General features: G+C 42.6%; 1 protein-coding gene across 7 annotated transcripts in view; it reads left to right on the forward strand.

Annotated features, from left to right (window-relative positions):
* The first annotated feature begins 12679 nt into the window (after positions 1 to 12679).
* The window catches only part of KLC1 (kinesin light chain 1), a 45862-nt gene continuing 41395 nt past the window's right edge, over positions 12680 to 17146 (forward strand). For 2 of the 7 annotated variants that reach the window (XM_054066643.1, XM_054066644.1), the window contains exon 1: positions 12680 to 12843. The gene's annotated coding sequence lies outside the window, so the exon portion shown is untranslated. The remainder of the gene's footprint in view (positions 12844 to 17146) is intronic. The other 5 variants (XM_054066647.1, XM_054066648.1, XM_054066642.1 and 2 more) reach the window with 4 other exon arrangements.

The raw sequence follows: 17146 nt of genomic DNA on the forward strand, positions 1-17146 counted from the left end.
TTGTTATTTAGAAGCTGACCGTTCCAGGTCCTGTTTTAAGGAGACTGTTCTGCTTCCAATTTTTAGCTTCCACTATCACTAAGCAAGATTGGTATCCTACAGCATAATTGGGTTTAGTCAAACAAGAACTTAATTTGCATCCTGCACAGAGCCCATGGGCCAGTCTCTTGCATAAAGACTGAAAGACTGAAATGTTTTCAGGAAAGGATAATATATGCCTGGGACTGTAATATGCATGAATAACATTTTCATATTGAAAATCCACTGATTGCTGTAAACTAATTCACAGAAAAATAACTTGATAACCAAATATTCAGGTTCATTTCTCAAAAAAAAAGAAAAAACAAAAACAAACCCCAAAAATCCCAGTAAGGGAAGCACAAGTTACTTTATACCTGAGTTAATCTATTAACAAGAGTTTATAAGTACATGGAATATAATCTTGAAATATTATTAATATTCATTGTTATCTAAATCAGTTTTTTGTGCCTTGACTTTCCATTAAGATTTACCCAAGTATTGTGACATTTAGTTGACTGATAACATTCAGATAGCAGATGCTGTGGAATGACGAAAGCAACACTTCTGGCTAGAAGCAGTAAAGGCAAAAAATTATATTATCACTTTTAAGGTGTGATCTTACTCAAATATTATTTTATAGTACTACCCACATCAAAGTCCATTTTAGAAGCCCTGTAGATGCTCTGAGGACACGGTTCCTGTTTCATACAGTTGCTTGTGTTTTACTAGTTCACACCAGATAGCCATTTAATTGAGTTCCTTACATTTTGCGGGCAAAGGCACAATGGTTTAGTGGTCTGGCTCATGCAGGCTCTCATCCCTAGGAGTGGCCCCAGGTGTTTTGTGAGCAGTGAGATGGCAGGAGGCAGCAGGAATGACTTTGCATCTCATGAGACTGCCAGGAGGCAGCTGGCACTCGGCCCATGCTGAAGTAGTACTGAAGCTGCTTTGATGGACCATGAGCTTTCAGCAGTTTCATGCCAGTTAAGAAATGGTGGCATTCAGCAGTGCTCTGTTCACACCGCTGCCTCCAAAGAACCTGCTGATATGATTCAGCTGCAGAATTGGCTGTGATAACTTTCATTGGCTGAGCCAAAACATATCAAGAGGCAAAATGGAAGTTTCAGAATCATAAGAATTTCAGGTCACTATTTGTATCTCATGATTAAAAAACTTCCTGTTGACAAATGTTAGCTCTGTCTTTGTAATAAATCTCTGCTGTGGAATTGTTTTCATATGATGATCAGTGGGTAGCACGCATTGGCTGTTCTTAAAGGAAAAGTTACAGATCTTCATTTCTAGAATGATTTGAATAATTAGAAATCTAGATTGTTTGCAGGGATGTGGGGGTATGCTTTGCAAAACAGATTTTGTTGTCAAGTATATATTAGAAAGCAAAATCCATGAACTGCAAATTTCAAGAGAGATTAATTGTCTGCCTTGATTGCTTTCCAAGTGTTTTTATTATTCTGGAGTGTTGCATAGAAAATAGATTATATGAGACAGCATGCATATTCTGTAATAAATCAAGTCAAGACAGTTCTGACTTTAGTAGATGTAGAAATTAAATACTTAGGTAGAAAACTGTTTTTTGTCAAAAACTGTATGAGTATGAAAGACAAAATGGAAATGAAATTCCAATGAATATGTAAAACTATCTTCTGGATTTACCAGTATTCTCACACTTACCAAAATAATATTTCACGTTTAATGTCATATCTGAAAAATCTCCAGTTTCCTCAGTACTCGGGAAATATTCCACCACAAAAAAAAAAAAAATGGAACAAAATACTAAGCTGACACATGAGTAAACAGCCACAGATACTTGCCTGTGTCAAAGAGAATTCAAGCCCACTTCAAAGAAAAAATGAGCTCTGCCGTAGGATATTATAGAGCAATTCTAATTGGCGAGATGCTTAAAATTAATTCATTTGCTATGCTCCTCTGCTGGTGCTGCTTTTGTTGTGAAAAGTGGTGTCGTGTCTATTCAGTGTGACACCTGGAGATGTGCTGGGCATGCCTAACAGTAACCACGGTGTTGCAGCCGTAAATCCGATTGCTGTAGGACTCAGTAAAACAGGCTGATGCTGGGAGAACATGGCCAAGGAGCCACCACTGGACGAGGCCTGTTTCCATCTTAGGGAGATTTTTCTCAGATTTTTGAATCATTGGGTTCACACTTTATCTAAAAGCAGCAAAGCAACATTGCTTATAGGTCTTTATAGGCATTATCTAAGAGTCACTTAGCATTGAATGTTCAATTCTGTATATAATTAACAATGTAATCTCAACTTTTTTTAGTTCTATTATACGTTTACGTACCAATGAGAAAAGCAGTCTCACTTATTTACGGTATGAATTTTGGTTTGGGGTGCCACCCAAGAGTTCACAACCAAAACTTCGAAGAAAAAGAAAGTAAGTGAAATTAATGGCAGTAACACAACATTCCAGCCTCCCTTGGCTGCAAAATGGGTGGGATGAGAAATGAGAAGTGTGTGAACCCTCCTTTAAAGATATTTAGAGTGCTTTCTGCATTGGTGCGTGATAAGCCCGGCAGTATCATTTTTACGATTATGTAGTTAATTATAAGGATGTGGGATGTTAATTTGCTGCCCACATCAGAACCATTTATTGGGGAGACTTCTGGTCAGTGTTATCCAGTGATCGAGGAAGGCCCTATTATTCCTCAGCCCCTGTGAGTCATGGCAGTTTTCAAACATATGGTGATGGCGCACTTTGTGACCCTTCAGCATGTAATAACAAGTGTAACAGTGTGTAGGCAGAACATTTCACTTTCATGGCTAATTTATACATATCAGTTCCCAGCTTTCTCCTAATGTTTATTGAAGCATGTTGAATGTTACATTATTTTAAAAACATAGATTTTGATAAACTATGTAAAACTGCACTATATATCTCTTAGAAACAATTTCAATGCTCTCAGCTTTCATTAAAACATTATTTTAAATATTAAAGAATATTTTTTATCTTAGAATACACATATTCTAAATCTAAAGTACTGCATATGGCATGTTCCCCAGAACTTCCCCAGGAGGCTGCTGTTAACTGATGTGAGAGAGTGAACTCTTCCATCCGCTAAAACACCTCCAACAGTCCAGGTGGTTTTGGTGACACTGGTGTTTTAGAGAACTGTGGTGGCACAGATTTTTTTTTCTTTGAAAGAAATTATTGCAAGCTTTACTTTCTATGAATTGTTCTATGTCCACCAAAGTCAAAGGTCAAGGAGTCGTGCTTTAAATTCCTATCTTTAATCATTTGTCCTCAGAAGCAAAATTATAGCTTCGGGGCATCTGTAATGATATATGTACTGATGAGGTAACTGCCTTCTTAGCCAGTTTCTGCATAAATTACGACTTACCTAAATTGAGTCTAGCCTTTTGGTGCAAGAAGAACCTTCAGAACAAGATGTGATGCAGCAGTATCTGCCAAAATTGACAAATCAAATGCATCCCCTGTGTTTTTTTATATACTAGTTTCTAAAGTGCCTATATACAGATGTATGAGGAATTCCTTTCTTCAGAAACAGACACTTGCAGGGCTAGTTTCTAAGGCCTCCTTCCACATGCCCTACTAATAGAAGGGGAATACCAAGTGTGGATGGGCTAGGTTACAGATGGATGCCTTGGAGGGCCTGGGCTGAACTATCATATGGAAGCCAAGTCCTTATGGTTATCTAAATGACACAGGGAGCAGGGAGTAGCACAGTATTGGAAAGGCACAAAGATGATTTAAAACCATTCTCTCAACCTGTTCTCACCTGGGGTATCAGACTGTTCTTTTTGGAGGCTGTTCAAAGATTAAGTTCTTCAAGAGTATTTGCTCCTGGGTAACTGCCATACAAGCCTGTAGAGATAAAACTCGTCATCCATCCCATAGGAGTGAATTATGCAATCATCTCACTAATGGTTTAAGTCTAAGACTTGATAGCAGCGATGTACATATCCTGTTTTCTTTATCATTGCAAAGACCTAGAAGAAGTGAAGAGTGTGTCCAATGCTTGGCTTTGAACTTAACACCTTTCAATGGATTTCTCTGTGAACTGGTAAGAAAATGTTTCATTAAAGCATGTAAAAAAGGTAGAATTACAACAGATCTGACAGGAATTACAACATCTGAAGCAAACCCCACAGTATATACTTGCTGTGGGGAGAGGGATGCAGCAAGAAGAGAGAATTCATATCCAACCCCCTGGGAATGAGATCATCTCTCCTTATCCTGCATCTGCTCTATTTCCCAGGAGACGGGATGAGGCACAAAATATCTAGCACAGGCAGTTCTGTTTCCTATTGATTTCTAGAGTGACTCTGCCCTTCTCAGCCCTGCGTGCTGTGTGCCATCCATCTAGCCACAGGCATATTCACAGAAGCCATTTTCTGTGGAGACATAATTGGTCATTGGCACAGAAACTACAGAAACATTTGTCACACAGCAGAAACATTTCCATTCCCCCTTTCCCTTGGGGCAAACTATTAGCATGAATTCCTCAGTCCAGTGCAGCTGAGTACTGCCTTGATCTGAATATCCTCTTAACTAAAGCAAACTCCAGCAATAAAAAGTGGATGTAAAATAGCCTCCCTTAAAAAAAAAAAAAAAAAAGACATTCCAATCAACCTTGGATGCCAAGTGAATTTGGTATAATTTCATACAGACTGTTAGTTGAGGAGGATAGAAAAGCATTTACAGAAGGGGATAAGGCTTTGGCAATTACTGCGGCATATGCGGAAAAGGAAAGGGAGGTTACTGATAAATCAAACTTGGGAACAATCGTTTTCAGGAGTGACCACAGCACAAACAATTGCAGCACATGAGGCTCAAGAAAGATGAAGCAAATGGGAGCAGTGAAGGACAAACTGAATAATCAGGGAGATGTAGAATCTCTCTTAAAGAGATTAAGAGTTCACTTTGTTTAGCCAAGCAAATTGACGGTCAGGAGGGAAGAAGGAAGTGCAGAATCTCCTAGGCAGGTGAGCAGGGGAAGGACCAGCTACCCGGGGAAGAAGCGTCTTTCTCTACTATAGTTTAATCAAACATAAGAAAAGAGAAGTGTTACATTTGAGAACCTCCTTAGAAATGCAAACAAGTAAAGAAATGGGGCTAATCACTAGCAAGGAAAAACAGCCTGTGAAGAAATGACATGGTGTGGCAGAATATCTGTATGTATATATTACCTTTGAGATTTGAACACTGGAGGAGTGAGGTTCTTGGGCAGGAAGGGCAAGATGCCTGCTTGGTTTTCAATAGAGTTTGATAATTACATTTAGAAAAAGACCAGATGAGGTGGCTATCTGTAATGCCTTTTAGACTTCTGAGACTTGGTTCTCTTTCATCAGTAGGTGCAAATTTCTGTTTGGGAACGGTCACATATGGGCATATACTGGTATTAGCATTTCTTGTGATTAGCATACACATGAACTTTAGTAAAAGGCAGCATCTGAAAAATCACAACTTCCTTCTTCATAAATGTGTCTTGGTGAGAATGAAGAGAATACATCTTCCATATCTCCATGAGGAAGCACGCTTCCCTGGTACCAAGAAAAGTTTATGTCTCAGTCTGTGCCTTTGCCTAATGTTGGTTGTAAAAATGCATGCCTTTCTTACACTTTCAAAAATTCACTTCTCAAAAAAAAAAAAAAATACTGGTTAATGAAATTATCCGAGATTTACACTGATGTGTGACTGGAATTAAAATCACAGCAATCGCAGGGTTTTTTTGGGGGGAAAATGCACTCCGCAAAATGAAACTCAGGAGGATTTAATTAGAAAAAGGCAACTAAAAGTCTCCTTCACCATGGAAAAAACCTACAGTGACTACCAAGATTATCAAAGCAGGAGTGTCACCTAATCTCATTGTAAGTAATCTGGCAGCAAAGCCTGATGAGTTAGCAAATCACCACAAAGGAATGCTGACAAACCATATGGGTAACAAACAGAGGGTGTTCAAAAAAAGGGAAGGGGATAATGTAAGCAGTAATGAAGCAGACAAATCAGGAGAGGTGATCCTTTCAGGTTTGGCTTTTAGCTAAGTGTTCCTGGGTTTGAACAGAAGGTTATGTGTTTGGAAGAGTCTGTTGATTTTCTTTGTGGGATGAACTTTTTCTGTCAATACTAGGCCTTCTCCCAGTAGAAATGTGAAGAAAAAGAGCATGATCGTAGTTGGGAAGTAAAGATATGTAAGGGTGAAGTGAAGTAATGTATCACATGGTGAATGTTCTTACTCTCCTAGTGGCCAAGATTGTGATATTCCACCGAGTGTCTTTTATTTTCTCTGAGAGATTTAATACACTTCTGCAACGATTCAGTGACTGAGGTAGGTGAATACAGAAATAAATATAACTTCCTGTGACTCATATGCAGTGATTAATAATTCTCATAACCTTCAATGAGCAACTGAAACCCCAAGAGAGAATAAACTCACTGAAATGTGAGAGTATAGAGGAAGGAAAGGAGGAGTGAAAACAGAATGCTGTCTTTCTTCATTGATCAGCACTAAAAGTCATGCAGGGTGAATACGGAGAAGAGTCTTCCCCAGAGAGAAAGGTGCTAGTAGTTAACTATCAGCTGATTACAGAACATGGAAGCAAGTAAGGAAGAAAGCTGCTTCATCTTTCAATGAAACAAGACGTATGGTAGAAGCAAAGAAGGAAGAGAAATTGCTGAGTGGAGTAAGCACTTATCACTGAGAGCATTCCCTTGTAGAGGTGGGAACCTACTCCATGGAGGCAGAGTAAAGATACAAGTCTAATTATCTTCATAAACTTTCTTCTGCAAATGCTTAACCTGTTGGGAATTTTGGTGCTTAAAAGTGGGATCTTGGAAAATACAGTATCTGTAACCTCATATAGCATAGGGTGTTACAGTTTATCAAAGGATGCAATTCTTAGCTCTTTGATCACTTACTACTTTGAAGATCACAGTGAAAATTGGGATATACCGAGGTAGCTGTGTTGCTGAAATTGTCTAGTAATTTTCTTTATGTTCTGATTAATATTGACCTGCAAATTCTCCAGTAGTTTCTACCTTTCCAGTGGTTCCTTTAACTGTATTACCTGAGGTTTTTATAGTAGAACTGTCTTAAAGCTAACTCAATGGGCTGCTTAAAACCTTTCATTGTCTTCTGGGCTTTAGCAATAGCACTGCTCTGTAATAGCTGGGAGATGAAAAGAACTCTGGTTAACAAAATGTTAATGTCCACAGCAAGCATCCTGCTCTGTTTAGAAAAAGGAACAGAAATAAACTAATGAAATGGCCTGTTAAGAGTTGAATTAACACTGCATGCTTTATTTCCTTGTTGTTTCTTTGTTGATAGAAAACGGCAGGGAAAAGCACACTTGCTTTCATCTGTTACAGGCTTCTAGAAATCCTTGTGACACTGAAAAAAGAAAATTCACTTGCATGCAAATAAAGCTTATTGATGTCGGAAGCGGGACCACGACCAGTGTTTATTTGACGCAGTACTTTAATGCCATGGCCAACAGTGGGTTCCCAATGGTATGTTCAAGCTTCTTGACTATGGCAATGAGTCACATTGAACAAAATACAGTCCTTTTAATCCAAAGTGCATGAACTCCCTGATGACAAGGTAGCTCTACATGCAGTAATCGTACATATGCACAAAGGAGTTGGGCTAAAATTGTGTCTGGGACTTGCGTACTTGAATTTTGAGCCCTGAGTCTTATGTTTCTTGTTTTCATTAAAGGACATTCTTGTAGGAAACATAAACTAAAAGCATATGCAAACATCAAGTGATTGTGATGAAAAGCCAGACAGGTTTCTGAATCTGGCCTTTCAATATTTATTATTGCCAGGATGCTTTTAAACAGCACTTTAGCAGCAGCTGAAATTATTCCAAAGTAGCGCTTTATTGTAGCACATATTTATAAAATGAAGTCATAGGATTTATAGACTGTAGGACTGGATTTAACAAAAACTTCTGTCTCTTTTTGAGGAAAGATCCTCTAAGCCAGGAGGATTATTTTTTTGAGTATCAATGGTAAAATAAAATGACCCATACTTCTTAAATGAAACGAACCTGAATTTCTTCATAAAGGCTTGCTCTATTTATGGATGTCAGTCAAACAGAATCTTAGTTTGTCACGTTTATTTCTCACACTGTTGCACCTCAAAAACCTAAGAGCTTTGCGCTGTATTAGTAGAGCTGTTTGCTTTTTTACTCTCCCACTGTGAATTACAAACCTCTGTCTCTCTTCTGAGAGACGAGGGAGATGGGTACATTGAGAATAAAGAATCCAGCATTGTAGATACTGTGTTTTGGGGTTTTAATATCCACTCAGATGTCTGCAGACAAACCACGGTGACCTCGTTGGTGGCAGACAAAGAATATTTTAGAGACAGCATGTCTAGATCACTTCATTCTAAAGCAGGGCATATAGCATAACTAGTTCCCTAAGAGAAGATGGAAATGTGGGCATAGTTTTTACTGCTTGATGAACTTGCATAATTTTTATGTAGATGGGACAGGAAAAACAAGATCCAGTTGGAGAGGAACTCTTACAATATTTCAAGTCAGGCAGAAGCTTGAGGAAGAAGCATGCTTATCAGGTCTCTTCTGTGTATACTCTTCTTCTGTGTGCCATAAACAGAGGGGAGTAACACTGCTCTTTAGCTCCATTGAGCTAATCAGCCTTCCTGCAGGAGGGCGCTTATAGTGTGTGCTGCTTATGTGGGAAATTGCCAGCATGCACATACTTGATTAGCCAGCGTATTATCAATCCGGGTCATAGCTGGAGCAGTTGCTTTGTTCAGAGATGCTCAGATCCCTCGGGTAAGCAGCTAATTGCAGGAAGCCTTTTAAAGCAAATGTGTGATAGGAAGAAAGCAATGAATATTGTTTATTCAAACGACAGGAGTGGTTCCTTTGAATCAGTTCTCTTGCATAATTATGTAATTAGGGCATGTTCTATTTTTAATTAAATCTCTTGCATATTCATGGCAATTCTCTGAACCTGTGGACCAATTGGCATGACTCTTACTTTTAAAATGTAGTTTGTATAAAGGAATGCCCTTCAATCTTTTCTCCCCTTACATATTACTGTACAAACACATATTTCATATATTATACATCACTAGCCTGTATGGCATATTAAAACTGCAATATAATGTAAATCATTAATATAAAATTACCAGAGAAATGTTTTAAAGAGATGAAGAACACAAGAAGCTGCTTCTCTGAAATACTAGTACCACAGTTGTTTTGTTGGGCAGCTTGGCCTGTGTAAGATATCGATCAGTGAGTGGTATGCAGAAAGTATACTTCAGCACTCTCAGCTTTTCAAATCCAATAGTGACTCTCTGCATTTGCAGTGTGCAGACCATCCATGTTCCCCTAACTTTGTTTTGTTTCTTGTGGGTTTCTGTGACTCTTCTTGTTCTTCTGCCTCTTTGACAATAGCATCAGATTTGATTCCTCTTCCATCTTGGTGCTTCTTCTTAGGAGTCTTGCTTTCCTACCTGGCTGTTCTCATCTCTGCCATTTTGTAGATTTCCTCAACATTGTAGGTGAGGGCAAACAGATGTAGGCTCAGCTTTCCTTGGGTGTTTTAGCTATTGGTATTTAGGTGAGGCTGCACATTTTGCTCTACACTGTTTGTATGTTTCCATTAGCTTATGATTCATACCCTATAGATACTGCAGGAGTTGCACAGGTAGTTGGACTAGATGATCATTGTAGATCTCTTCCAACTGAACTATTCCATTCTGTTGTATCTGGAGCTTGTATGATAATGCACCATAGTATCCTGCCTAGATGTTAATAGTTCTTTCATAAAGTTAGGCTGTCACTGTTCCCTGATGATTTCCAATATACATTGTATTGTTTTGCTATATTTAACTGGTGTTTGGGGTTAATCTCAGACCTCAGTTCCCCCAATCTTTAATTTCTGGCCTTAGCTTCTACCATGGGGAACGTAACACAAAGTGAAAAAAATTCTGTGACTGTTTCTTCGCTAGTGAGAGTGAGAATGAAATTAGAAGCTGCAAGAAAATAGTTGTGACCAGTGCCACTCAATTCGCATGGAGAACTTTATTTTTCATCTGTAAACCTGTAAAAGAGCAGGGATCTTTCACTGAAGTTTGATGTGGAACAAAGACAAGGACATTAACTTACATTAACAGCACATAATTAACGCAAAGGGGAGACCCTGCCTTCACCACAGAATTTGTACTTCAGGCTCAGTTTCCCCGGTGTGACTGGCACTGTGAGCTGTCTGTATGCTGTAGAGCTTTTTGTGAGCATTTGTCCCAAAGGTGTTCAACCGAGAACCATACAATCATTTAGGTTGGAAAGATCTTTAAGATCATCGAGTCCAACAGTAAACCTGACACTGCCAAGCCCACCGTCAAACCACATCCATAAGCACCACATCTACATGTCTTTGGAGCACCTCCAGGGATGGCGACTCAACCATTTCCCTGGGCAGCTTTTTCCAATGCTGGACAACCCTTTCAGTGAAGTAATATTTCCTAATACCCAATTTTAAACCTCCCCAGGTGCAACATATCCTCTGATCCTACTTCTTGTTGCTCGGGAGACAAGACCAACTGGAGGTTGTAGTGAGGTGGGTGTTGTACACAGTGACAAGCTCTCCCCTTAGCCTTCTTTTCTCTAGACTAAACCACCCCAGATCCCTGAGCCACTCCTCACAAGAGGGGAGCACCAGCTTTACCAGTCCTACTGCCAGCCTGCTTACAGAAACAAAATCCTGAGTTTCCTCCCAGGATACTCAGCACAACCAACGCAAAAAGCACCTGCAGTGGTCTCCCACGCTGGAGCAATAACCACCTCAGTGCCACCGGAGGGTGCCTGGAGGGAATGCTGGGTTGTGCTCTTCACTGAGGCACACTGCAGGCAGACAACACCTCAGCGAGGTTTAGCGTGGCCTCTGCTTGTCCCCCAGGGACAGGCAGCCTGGGAGGGGACAGACCTGAAGGACTTCATCAGCAATCAGCTGCTGTCCTCCCTCCTTTCCATCCCACGGCTGAAGGGAGGCAGCAGGGGAATGTGGTGTGCACTTCACCTTGAAATCTGTTCAGTTTTGGGCCCCTCACTACAATAAGGACATTGAGGTCCTGAAGCATGTCCAGAGAAGGGGAACAAAGCTGGTGAAGAGGCTGGAGAACAAGCCTTATGAGGAGTGACTTGAGGGTAACTGGGGTTGTTTAGCCTAGAGAAAAGGAGGCTGAGGGGAGACCTTATCACTGTCTACAGCTGTCTGAAAGGAGGTTGTAGAGAGATGGGTGCTGGTCTCTTCTCTCGAGTGAAGGCACTAGGATGAGAGGAAATGAACTCAAGTTGTGCCAGGAGAGGTTCAGGTTAGACATTAGCAAGGATTTCTTCACTGAAGGCGTTATCAAGCATGGGAACAGACTGCCCAGGGAGATGATTGAGTCACCATCCTTGGTGGTATTTGAAAGACAGGTAGAATCATAGAATCACAGCATGGTTTGGGTTGGAAAGGACATTAAAGCCCATCCAGTTCCAACCCCCCTGCCATGGGTGGGACACGTCCCAGTAGATCAGGCTGCCCAAGGCCCCATCCAACCTGGCCTTGAACACCTCCAGGGATGGGGCAGCCATACCTTCCCTGGGCAACATATGCCAGTGCCTCACCACCCTCACCGTGAAGAATTTTTTCCTAATGTCTAATCTAAATCTTCCTCTCCTTCAATTTAAAGCCATCCCCCTCGTACTATCACTCCATGCCTTTGTAAACAGTCCCTCCTCAGCTTTTCTGTAGCCCCTTCAGTTACTGGAAGTTGCTCTCAGGTCTCCCCAGAGCCTTCTCCAGGCTGAACAAGCCCAGCTCTCTCAGCCTGTCCTCACAGCAGAGGTGCTCCAGTGTTCAGGGATGTTGTTTAGAAGTGGACAGGTACAGTTGGACTCAGTGGTCTCAAAGATCTTTTCCAACCAAGCTATTCTAGGATTCTATTGTTATTTGTGCTCTCCTCGAGACAGCCATGCTCCCCTTCTCCCCACATATCCTGCTGACCTCTGCGGGGGAAGGAATGGCATCATAGACTGGGGGTAGGCATGGTGTCCTAAATTGGGGGATAAGGGGTCACCACAGATTGGGGGATAGGGGGGTGTCATAGGTAGGGGATAGGGATGGCAACATAGATTGGGGGGTAGAGGGATCTTTGTAGATTGGAGGGTAGGGATGGTGTCATAGACTGAGGGGCAGGGGGGCATCATAGACTGGGGGATAAGGATGGTGTCACAGATTAGGGGGTAGGGAGGTGTTATAGATTGGGGGTTTGGGGGAGTGTCATAGATTGGGGGGTAGAGATGGTGGCATAGATTGGAGGGGAGGGCATCATAGTTTTGGGGGAAGGAAGGGCATCATAAACTGGGGGATAAGGATGGTGTCATAGATTAGGGGGTAGGGGTGCATCATAGATTGGAGCGGTTGGGGGAGTCATAAATTGAGGGATAGGGATGCCATCCCGGACTGGGGGCGGGGCTGGTGTCACGGCTCGGGGGCGGCGGCGCGCGGGGCCCGGCGGGAGGAGGCGGGGGCGCTGGCGCTGTGGCTGTCGCGGGGCGGTGGCGACGCTGTCACCGCCCGCTCCCCGAGCGCCGCAGCCCCGCAAGGGAAACGCTGCCGACGCCGCGGTGCCCACCCGCATCCTTCCTCCCTTCATTCCTTCCTTCCTTCCGTCCTCCCTCCCCGCACCCACCCTAAACCAAACCCCTCTCTTCCTCCCTCCCGCCCGTCCCTCGCCCACAGCCTCCGCCCTCCCGGCCGGGCGGGGCTGCGCGCATCGCCGAGGCTGCAGCGCCGAGCGGTGAGCGGGGCCGGGGGATGCTGCCGGGGACGGGGCTGCCCTCGTTCTGCCTTTTTAACGCTGAGGACAAGAGGCTGCGCGGGTGGCAGCGGGGCTCGGCCCTTCCCTTCCCGGGCGGTGTGGGGGGAGTGTTACTGGTGTTTTGTGTAAAAGCTGTGTGTGTCACCGCGGGGCTGCGGGGAGGAGAAGGAAATCCCGGCGGGGATGGGGATTGGCCTGGCCTGCTCCCCTTTTTCTTCCCCGGCTCCGGGCGGTGCCCGGGGAGGCTCCGTGGGCAGCGCCCTTGCGCGTCAGCACAGCCACCCCGGCCCCCCCCCGGCTCCCTCTGCTCCCCCCTATCTCCCCCCTCGTCCCCCCTGCTCCGCACTCTGCCCCCCCCCGGCTCCTTCTACTCCCCCTTTTCTGCTTTCCCCACCGCTTCGCCCCTCTCTGCTCCCCCCTTTTTTGCTGCCCCCCCTCCGCCCCTGTTCCCCCCCTTTCTGCTTCCCCCCTCTTTTTATTTCCCCCCTCTTCTGATCTCTCCCTTCCCCCCCGATCTCCCCCACTTTGGTGTGTCCCCCAGCCCCCTTCTGGTCTTTCACTGCCCCCCTCTTTCTCCCCCCCCCCCCACCCATTCTCCGCCCCCTTTGATCTCCTCCCGATCTCCCTCCCCTTCTGGTCTCCCCCCACTGCCCCCGGTCTCCCCGCCCCCTCTGGTCTCTCCCCCTCCCCGGTCTCCCCCCCTCCTGTCTGGTCTCCTCCTCCCCCCCCCCGTCTCCCCTCCCTTTGGTCTCCCCACCCCTAGATCTCCCCTCCCTCTGTTTCCCGCTTTCCCCCCTCTGCTTCCCCCCGCTCCCCACCCCCTCTTCCCCCAGGTCTCACCCGGGCTCCCTTTGCTCCCCACTCTCCCCCCACCCCCAGCTTCCCCAGGTCGCCCCTGTCTCCCTCTGCTCCCCCCTCGCCTCCTCCCGGCCCGCTCCCCCCATCTCCCCCCACCGCCCTTTGTGTAACCCCTTGTCCTTGGCGGGGGGCTCATTCGGAAACGGGGACCGCACTTCCTTGAGCTTTGTAAATAGTGACCGGATTTAAGGGTGTTGTAGGTCGCTGACCCTGCTGTAGTTGGAGGCGATTCCAGACTTGGGGCTGGGCCAGGTTTCTTGCACCTATTTTATAAGAAAAGCCTCGGTTAGGAATGCGTTATCGTAGCAAAATGACTTGAATACATCACCGACTTGATAACGGTACCTTTAGTGCAGACATTAATTCGAAACACTGAAAAATCTTACTCATTCTGGCTTCGTATTTCTAATATTTTTAGGTAAGACAGTGCCTGATTTGTAGATCTGCATAGCAGTTGTCATCAAAGAAGGAACTTCTTAACTCCTTGTTGAATTCTGTGTTCTAAGTATTTTGCAAAGTAATGGCCAAAAGTGACATCACCTACTGTAATGGTAGTGCCTGGATTTTTGAAGGCTACTAAATCGATGATCATCCTCCTACTCTTTTTTTCTGTTAATGATTTCCATTAGTATGTATGGCTTAAATGTAGCAGCAGCATTCAAATACTGCACATGGAATCAAGACTTGAATGTATCAGCAGTATTCGAGTACTCCACACGGAATCAGAATACAGAATGGGAAAATAAAAACAGCTAGAAAAAAGTGAATGTTTTTATAGTTTGCTTTGAACAGCAAAATGGTGAACAAATGCTGATAGTAGAAAATACTTTCACAGCTATACATTAATAGTCTTCATTTTATGTGTTTTTTAAGAGTCATTTTAGTGTTCTTGCAATTGGCGGAAGGTTAAGTAACAGTTACTCTGGAAGTAGTTGTCTCTCTCACTTCCACTTTTGTATCTGCGCTTCACTTAAATAGGAAACTTATGCCCAAGGAGTGTGCATTGGAAGCTAAAAAGGAACCTTCGAGATTGAGACAGTTTAGCATTTTAGTTAAAAAAAAACCCAACCAACAAGCAAATAAAGAAGACCCAAAATAGAAAGGAACACCTTTTTGAATGCACAGCTGGTTTCAGACTTCTGGAAAACAGTTTTATTTTAATTGATTAAGAATTCCAAAGCTTCAGCGAAACGCAGTAGAGGATATTATAACCCTAGGATTATAGATACAATTGGAAGTAACACACTCAGCATTTAGTGGCAGCAGAGAGAAAGCTGATCCATCTGGTGATTCTGAGCCGTAGACCCTGCATTTTGGAAGGCACTTGCACAATTATTTTTATGAATACATGGTTTAAGGGGACCTTTTTTTTGTAAAATTAAAACAGTTCTGGAGAGCTCAAGGAGTTCCATTTAGGTATGTGTTTTATATAATGCAGAACCATGTGGGTAAATGCAAGGAGTTTAAACTGTCAGTTCCGGAAACTTGCACAACAATGCAGTATCATTTCTGCATCACGTTGCAGTTAAAGTTTGGCAGTCTTTCTGTTTCCGAAGGGTGATGATGGAATTGGACAATTCCAGTAATTGGAAATCAGAAAACAGCAATTCAAGCTTAGAGTTCCCTCACTTTCTAATCAAAGAAAACATGCTATCATATGCAATTAAAAAATAGAATAAAGTTACCCTCCAGACCTCTTGTGAAACCACTGTTTGACAAATTACTGTGATAGGCTAGCAGTGCCTTATTAATGGAAACTGATTTATTAAAAGGTCTGTGTTTGACAAAAAATGGAATTGCACAGAAAATACTTAATTATGTTTGCAGAAGTCCAGAATACAATCTTCTGAGTGTTTTGACATGCAAGAATCAAAATAATACTGTACCAGCACTTAGGGCGCGTAAGAGCAATTGCTGCTTCCTCTGTCTGTGAAGAGCTTCCTACAATAATGTCACAAAACTCTCCCTTGCATGCTACTCGTGCAGCATCCGTGTCTCTCTGTATATATCTATATAGGTATATCTGTTTATGTATACACACATGCCTACATGTCTCTTATTTAACTGGGAGTTTGGGGAAGTGTTGTAGCCTCCTAGTCTTTTCTGAGTCCATTTAATACAGCTGCTGTTTCTCTTGAGACATGGGCTTGTGCAGTTGCTCTTTCATCTCTTCCTCTCTTTGGCTTCTCTGGCAGACGTGCAGTTGGATTTATACTGGGATTAGTAGCATCTCCTCAGATGCATAGCTCATCATCATTTAAAAACTTAATTAATTGTACAAATACTTGATAAAATGATGTTTTTATAAGAGTAGAAAATAAGAAAATTTGGGTAAATTAATAAACAAAATATACTTCTGTATTTAATGTTGAAGGGCATAAGAGCCCATAGTAGCAATGGGGACAGGCATACTAGGTCTATTTCAATAAAGACCTCTTGTAGTCTGTCTGCCTCCAAGAATGTTGTTCTTTATGGACCAATTCCATCATCATGGCAATGAAGAGGCTTGTCACAGGCTTTTCTCTTATCCAGCCTGTATAATACATTGTGTTTCCAAAGTATTTTTTAATCGTTTTGTAGTAACATCATATTTACCTTGGCCAAAGTTTAAAAAAATGTTTCTTTTCAATATTAGCTCTCGTTTTTCTTAAAATAAAAGCATGATTCATGTAATATTTAATAGGTACTTCGTGGTAACCAAGTACCAAAGACAGACTGTTCATTCTAAAAAGAAACATTTTTTACTTCAAAATAGAAGTGATTGTAATAGTTACATCTTGAGTTACAGTCGGCTTCAGGTATTTTTGAGGCATTAAGGCTTTCTCAGTAATTTATTTCGTGAAATGTCTTCCTATCTGAAAGCAGACTGTAGAAGTAAGAGTGGTTCCTTTGAAATATTACTTAATCAGTAAATGCCTGACCAGAAAAAGCCGCACTTATGCTGGGTTAGATTTGCTGAGATGCTTTTGTTGCCTTCATCTTATGGGATTTAAAATTGGGCACTTTGCTAGAGGGTCAGAGACTGAATTACAGACCCTTTGAGTGATGGAGGAATTATTTCCATAGGGTTTAGGCAAGGTGTCTTGCAGACATCAGGCGTAAGATGACACTATAGTTGGGTTTTCTTGTGCTAGACAGTTAATATATTTCATAATGACAGGTAATAGCAAATAGGCCAACATGAGGACTGGGGATATGTCCAGTCCGGTCAGCAGTACTGACTTCCTTACTGATCAGTAGGGTTTGGGTGGTGGCTGATTGTATGGTAGTTATGATGTGATGTACCCCAGCAAACCATTTAAAAAGTTAGTGTTGCACTAATCAACATTCAGAAGGTCAGGAAGTGTCTGGCAAAAAGCTGAACTTTTTGCTACTACTTTAAAAAGCTGTGTCTAAAAACTAGTCTTTAAAAGGACAATGCTTA

The sequence above is a fragment of the Cuculus canorus genome, chromosome 5 (genome assembly GCF_017976375.1).
Source record: "Cuculus canorus isolate bCucCan1 chromosome 5, bCucCan1.pri, whole genome shotgun sequence".
Lineage (NCBI taxonomy): Eukaryota > Metazoa > Chordata > Aves > Cuculiformes > Cuculidae > Cuculus > Cuculus canorus.